Source organism: Gorilla gorilla, chromosome 12 (genome assembly GCF_029281585.2).
Source record: "Gorilla gorilla gorilla isolate KB3781 chromosome 12, NHGRI_mGorGor1-v2.1_pri, whole genome shotgun sequence".
NCBI lineage: Eukaryota > Metazoa > Chordata > Mammalia > Primates > Hominidae > Gorilla > Gorilla gorilla.
Window position 1 is genome coordinate 109466939 of NC_073236.2, and position 8119 is coordinate 109475057.

The window sequence follows — 8119 nt, forward strand, 5'->3', positions numbered from 1 at the left end:
GAGACCATCGTAGCTAATACGGTGAAACCCCGTCTCTACTAAAAATACAAAACAACTAGCCAGGCATGGTAGTGGGCACCTGTAGTCCCAGCTACTCGGGAGTCTGAGGCAGGAGAATGGCGTGAACCTGGGAGGCAGAGCTTGCAGTGAGCCAAGATCACGTCACTGCACTCCAGCCTGGGCAACAGAGCGAGACTCTGTCTAAAAATAAATAAATAAATAAATTACCCAGTCTCAGGTACGTCTTTATTAGCAGCAAGAGAACAAACTAACACAAACCTTTAAATATGTGCAGTGTGCTGCATGTCAATTATACCTTAATAAAGCTGTTAAGATTAAACTAAATGAGAAAACAAAACAAAAAAAAAAACAAAAAAACTGAGGCTCAGAAATCTTGACTAAGTCTGCAGAACTAGATGGTGGTGTAGCCAAAATGCACACTCAGATGAGTCCATGTCATGCCGAAAGCCATGCCTCTGATGGTGCCTCACTTCTTTATTCTCTCTTCTGTATAATTGAGATGGTAATACTTGCTCCTTAGGAATGGGGGTACATACTAGATGCCCAATATATGGTCATTTCCTTCCCTTTACCCTTTTAGGCCTACCGACTAGCCAGTTTCTAAGTATCCTGGAGCATATTCTGTTTTACAGAACCTGAAAATTATTACTTTCTTCATAAAAGAGAGAAAGGCATCCAAGAAAAATACCATATGAAGCCAACAGAGTAGTAAATAGGCCTTACCTTCAGGTATTGTCAGCTATAAATGTCCCAGGCTATAAAATGCAAAGCAACACCCAGGATCAGATACACATGCTTTATTCTCAGAAATCTAGGCTGGTTCATTTTGGTGTTTTGTGATGAGAGACAGTTTCCAGGAACAAATAGGGGGAGGCAAGCATGTGGAAGCTGCCCCATAGTTAGAAACAATGATATGAAAAATGATTGCTGTATCCAAGGTCACGATGCTCTTTTGACTGATATGCCATGCTTGTGTCATAGTGGTGAAATGAAACAGAACAGTACTCCTGGCTGGTCAAGAAACCTGTCTGTTTCCAGGATTTCCTCAAAAGAAGACAATGTCATTTATGTGTTTTTATGCTTTGTCATCAATGTGTTCGTGTGTTTAGAAAACAGTATCTTCTATTCCTGGATAAATTGAAAATAGCTTGAAAAAAGAGTCCTCATTTCCAGTTTCCTCTGGAATTCTTCACAGGTTACTATATACCATTTCTTCCCTATCTTGGATGGGGCTGCCCTAGGCCCTGATTCAAGTTCACTTTGGATTTACTTCCTGTTTCTTGACCTCTGTATTCGTTTCTTCCACCAAAGTCATGCATGTTTCATGATCACATCAGCTTATGTTGGTCACATCAATCGACTTAGGGAAATAGGAATAAATAACTCAAGCAAAAAATAAAAATAAATAATAAATAAACAAGAGGTGGGAGAATAGTAGATGTCTCAATCCTCGGTTTGTCACTATAAAACACCATCCAGTTCATCATCCTGTAGGCAAACTACCAGTAAGAAGTGAATCTAAGATTTATAGTCACGGTTTCATAAATGCTAAGCATAGCAAAGACAGCCAGATGCAATCCAGTTCCACTGCCACGTACCAACTCTATATTGGAGGCAAAGTAGTTTGACTTCCCTGAGCCTCAGTTTTCTCATTTGCAAAATGAGAATAATAAATAGTTCCTACCTTGTGGAGCTGTGATGAGGTGCTAGTACATGTAGTAGATGCTTAGCAAATAAGAGTTGCCTTCTTTTTACTTCTTCCTTCTGTCCATCTTTATCTAATTTGGCTTATGAATTTGCTCCAGTTAAATGCCTCAGCGGAGATGAAAATGTGAATGTCAATCAACCTAGAAAGAAAGTGCTTATGCACTATGACCCATGGAGAACAATTAGTCCTCAAAAGCACTGAGCGAGTAGGCAGTTGTGGCCTACAGCCACATTTTGGCACTGAATCATGTCCTGTTTAGCATTGTTCACTAATTGTTTCAAGTTATTTCCCCTCTCTGAGATTCAATTTCCTAGCTAGTTGTAGCTTGGATGAGATCCTCTTTAAGCCCTGTCTAATTCTTCTCAGTTCTCTTTTCTGCTCCTATACCCCCATTTACATATAAAAACTCAGAAAATAGAAACAACAATGGAAAGCTAAGCAAATCCCTTATACAGAGCTCAGATTCTCTCCAGTATGATATCCAGGCACAGTTTGGGGCCTCTGGCTGCTGCCCAGAACTCTCACCATTCTGGACCATCCTATTATAATACAAAGTCAATGTCTGTGACACTCGATCTCCACCCCTCAGCAAGCATCTGATGACAAGAGGAACTTCTGAGCTCAAGAGTTCAAGACCATCATTCAGAACAGTTCCACTAGAATAAGTTGGTTCAGAGAGTCGCTGAAATGGTCACATTTTGTGCTTAGTCTCAAGAACCATGCTTATAAACTTTAGCTGTGCATTAGAATCAGCCGGGGAGCTTTCAAAACAGCAGAGATCATAATTATATTTGGTTTAGGATGGGGCCTGGGCAGTGGTATTTTTTAAAAGATCCCCAGGCAATTGTAAGTGCATTCAAAATGGAGAATTATTGATTTAGGTCGGATACTGGAGTGTAATTATTGGGGCCCACCTCTGAGTTTCTGGGCACACCTGCAATAACCCTGACAGGCTCTAAGTAGGACTGCTGTTGGATGAATCAGTGGATGAATGAACAAATAACTGTGAGATATTATAGTGGAAAGAGTGTTGGTCTAAAGGCCAGAAAACCATATTCCCATCCCTGGCCCACTGTGTGAATACTGTACCAGCAATTATTTTCTCTGAGCCTCAATTTACTCTCTTGTGAAAAGGGGATAATAATATCTGCTTTATGTGAAGATAGTGCATGTCAAAGTGCTTTGCATATGTGTACATTATATTGAGAAATTGTTAAAAATAAATCATAACAGCCATCCTAGCCTACTGTTTTTTTAAATAAAACCTGGAAATGTGAATTAATGCAGAAATTGACTGTAGGGTTGAAGTGGGAAGCAGACTCCACACTGCAGCCATGTGGTTCGTGTTCCCCTAGTTCAAGCCCAGTGTGATTACTGTTTTTGGGGATTGCTATAGGATGTTTATGCCCGCCACCAAATTCACATGTGGTAGCCTAATCCCCAATGTGATGGTATTTGGAGGTGGAGATTCTGGGGGGTATTAATGCCCTTATAAAGAAGAGCTCCCTCTCCCCTTCCGTCATATGAGGACACAGCAGAAGGCATCATCTATGAACCAGGAAGCGGGTTGTCATCAGACACAGAATCTGCCAGCACCTTGATCTTGGACTTCTCAGCCACTAGAACTATGAGCAATACATTTTTGCTGTCTGTAAGCCACCCAGTTTATGATATTCTTTTTTCTTTTTCTTTCTTTTTTATTAATTTTTTTTTTGACACGGAATCTTGCTCTGTTGCCCAGGCTAGAGTGCAATGGCATGACCTCGGCTCACTGCAACTCTGCCTCCCGAGTTCAAGCCATTCTCCTGCCTCAGCCTCCAGAGTAGTTAGGATTACAGACACGCGCCACCACACCTGGCTAATTTTTTGTATTTTTATTAGAGAGAGGGTTTTGCCATGCTGGCCAGGCTGGTCTCGAACTCCTGACCTCAGGTGATCTGCCTGCCTTGGCCTCCCAAAGTGCTGGGATTACAGGTGTGAGTCACCACGCCTGGCCTTTAAAAACTTTTTTTGAGATGGGATCTTGCTTTGTTACCCAGGCTGCAGTACAGTGGTACAATCTCAGCTCACTGCAACCTCCCTGTCCTGTGCTCAAACAGTCCTCCAGCCTCAGCCTCCCAAGTAGCTGGGACCACAGGAGCTGCCACCACCCCTGGCTATTTTTTATGTTTTTTGTAGAGATGAGGATTTCACCATGTTGCCCAGGCTGGTCTCCAACTCCTGGGCTCAAGTGATCCCCCCACCTTGGCCTCCGAAAATGCTGAGATTACAGGCATGGGCCACCACACCTGGCCTGGTTTATGGTATTCTATTGTAGCAGCCCTGATGAACCAAGACAGGGATCATGAAGCCATGGTGACTGACCAATGTCCCAATCCCTGCCAACCAACCTTGCACCTCAGGTCCCACTAGGGCCCCTCCCCGGCTGCCTTGTTGCCATCTCCCTGTTTCTCAGCACAGTGCTGGCTCAGAGTAGGCGATCATCAGTGGACGCATGAATGAGTGTCCTTGGATTTCTAACTCTGAGTGCAGCTTTAATACATACCTCTGTCTTTTCTGTTGTGGCAACTTTCTGGACCACCCATCTGACGACTTTGGAGTGGTTTCTGCTGACTCCTCAGCTTGGATGTCCCCTACTGCCACCTGTGAGAAGCTCCCACTCTCCTGCCCCCAGCAATTTGGGTCCCCCACTAGTCAGACCAGTCTTGGCTCTTCATGAAGGGGTGTGTGGAATTCAGACAAAACACATGCTGTTTGCCCAGGATCTTGCTGTTTTCATTTACGTTTTTAAATAACTTGTTTTTCTTATTATTGCAAAGTAACACATGTTTGAAAAAATTTGGAAAAACCAGGCAAGCAAACATTGAGAAAGTACAAATCTTTCACAAATCGCTCAATCTAAGCGAATCACTGCCTAATGTTCTTAATTTTGTGTATCCACCACACATGCACACATTTATACATACATATTTAGAAAAATTGGGTCATCCTGTACTTAGCGATTTGTAACCTGCTTTTTCACTTAATAATGTTTTACTGCCTTGAAGAGTCATCTTGCCCTATTATTTACCTCGAGCCCCAGGTGTCCACTTCTACTGCCATGAGTTGCTTACAGTTATTTACAAACTGAGCAACATAAATTAGAACAGGACAAATCAATCAGGTGTGCAGGGCTTTTCTAGCTAACTGGTGCCTGGTAATGGGTGCTTTGACCAGTGGTGTCTACTCAGCGACAAACCCCACATGTTATAAAATATTTGTTTCATCAAGAGCTCCGGGGCTCAGGCTGTAACAGAAAGAACAAGATTACGGAGCAGCCATATCCTTAAAACTGCTATGGTTTCTATGAAGCTGGAAAATTCCATTGCTATAGCCAATGTCAACAGGCAAGAAAGGAATGCAGGCTTTCAAAGGAAGGGAAGAATTTGACGAACAGACTATGGGTAACTGGGCAACAATTCTGTGAAAATGACCAGAAGGCACCGGCTTCTGTCATTGGGGTCAGAAATGAGAGTCCAGGCATTGGCCCTCCCTGAAGCAGATAAGGTAGTAAGCCTGTAATATATGTTTGTGTAAAGAAGAAACCTAGGCTAGTGTTCTGGCAGTGATGGAACTAGCTAACAGCATCCCAGGAGCCCCCAGCCCTCCACTGGGTCCTTGTCCCCCAATCTTACAATGCTCCTTGGCCAAATGCCCACATGCCCACACCACAGGCCACCTTGAGATCCTTGCAGATGCTGTGCCTCAGAATGGGAAGCTTGATGGCTGCTGAGGGGAGGAAGTAGGGGCTTGCAGGGAGAGAGTTGGGATTCGGACTGAGAGAGTGAGTGCGTGTCACATGCATCACATGTCACACAAGGAGAGATTACATTCAGATCCCTTCTAGGTTCATACTTCCCACCAAAATTATTGCAGAAGTCTCTGAACTGGGCCCCCTTGTTTCTTGATGCCTTTCTTCACTATCCATTAACCAAAATGCCACCCATAGTGATTTTCAATTACCTATCTGATTAGATATTTCTTATTTAAAATGTTCTTTTCTTCTATTTATGGGAAGCAAGTAGTACCTGCACATTGTTTAAAAATCAAACACAACCAAAAGGTCCATAATGAAAAAATTAGTCTCTTGTCTCTGCTCCCCACCCACTCCCTACTGTCTTGCTCCAGTTCTGGCTACCAAAGGTGACTACTCCTAAACATTTTCCTTTTTTTTTTTGGCAGTTCTGGTGCTTAGCTTCATATTTCTAAATATCATGCTTATATTGTTATTTCCTGACCCCTCAATTTTAAACTTTAAAATGTCTCCTTTTTATGTAGATGAGGATTTTTAAAAATGTATAAACAGCTTTATTGAGGTATAAGGGACATAGAATAAACTGCATGTATTTAAAGTGCACAGTTTGGCCAGGAGTGGTGTCTTGCACCTGTAATCCCAGCACTTTTGGAGGCTGAGGTGGGAGGACCACTTGAGCCCAGGAGTTCGAGACCAGCCTGGGCAACATAATGTGATCCCATCTCTACAAAAAAATTAAAAATCAGCTGGGTAATTTGATACCCTGTCAGAAAGAAGAAAGAAAGAAAGAAAGAAAGAAAGAAAGAAAGAAAAAAGGATGAAAGAAAGGAAGAAGATTAAGAAAGGAAGAAGATTAAGAAAGAAATAAAGATTTTGTGCTAGAAAAAAAGAACAATGAATAAGCACACGAAAAGATACTAGCACTAGAGAAATGCAAACTAAAACCACATTAGAATAGCCAAAATTTAAAAACCTGACCATACCGAATGTTGGCAAACATACAGAGGAACTAGAACTCTCACACTGCTAGTGGAAATACAAAACGATAGAGCTAATTTGGAAAGCAGCTTGGCAGTTTCTTAAAAAGGTAAACATGCACTTATCATATGGTAGTGTATGATTCAGCTACTCCACTACTAGGTATTTACTCACTAGAAAAGAAAGCAGATGTCCATACAAAGACTTGTACAGGAATATTCATAGCAGCTTTATTTGTAATAGCTCAAAACTGGAAACAGCCTAAATGCCCATTAAAGCTGAATGGATATACAAACTGTAGTATTAGGTTGGTGCAAAAGTCATCGCGGTTTTTGCCATTGAAAGTAATGGCAAAAACCGCGATGACTTTTGCACCAACCTAATACATCCATACAGTGGGCTACTACTCAACTACTTAACGATATAAAGGAATGAACTATTGATATATGCAACAACCTGGATGAATCTCAAAGTCATTATGTTGAGTGAAATAAGCCAGGCCAAAAGAGTACATACCATGTGATTCCATTATGTAAAACTCTTAAAAATGCAAGCTAACCAATAGTGGCAAAGAACAGATCAGGGTTTGCCTGGGAATGGTGGCAGGAAAGAAGTCAGAGGAGGGGGTGGCTAAGGGATGAGAAAACTTCTAGAGGTGATAGATATGTTCATGTTTTTGATTGTGGTGATGGTTTTGTGGGTGTACCTAAGACCAAACGTATCAAATCATACACTTTATTTATTTATATTAATTTTTACTGTTTTTAGAAACAGGGTCTTGCTCTGTAGCCCGAGCTGGAGTGCAGTGGTGTGATCATGGCTCACTGCAGTCTCAGACTCCTGGGTTCAAGTGATCCTCCTGCCTCAGCCTCCCAAGTAGCTGGGACCCCAGTCATGTGCCAACATGCTTGGCTAATTTTTTTTACTTTTTAATTTTTTGTAGAGATGAGGTTTCACCGTGTTGCCCAGGCTGGTCTCAAACTCCTGGGCTCCAGCAGTTTGCCCACCTTGGCCTCCCAAGTGTTGGGATTACAGGTGTGAGCCATGGTGCCCAGCTCATTCTGCCCTTATATTGTTACATAATTATATTTATATTATATTGTTATATTTTTTGACTATATATATTATTATTCAACCAAGGGGTCAAAATTAACATAACCAAAAATATTAATTATTGGTTAATGATATCTGTGTTAATGATATCAGATGCTGCCTGATGTGATGCATTCAAAAAGATACTACATTACAGTTGAAGTAGTCTTGCCTAAAATGCATAATTTAAATCGCATCATAAGACAAAATCAGACAAACACACAAGGGAAATTCTAAAACACAGCAAGCTTGTACTCTCCAAGAAAAGCCAATATCCAGAAGGACAAAGGAAAGCTGAAGAACTGTGACATTGGATTGTATCCAAGACAAGATGTTTCCCTGTTGAAAGGCCATATCTAGCTCTAGACTTTTCTGGACTGGGTAAGCCTTAGCGTCCAAGAGGTTCGGGGAAGAACATGGTGGCAGAAGTTTTTAGGCAGCAGTGGGTGGGAAATTCAATGAATTCTGGAATCATAGATCTGGAGGTAAATGACGTGGTGCCTAGGGTGAGGTATAGGGGAAGGGGC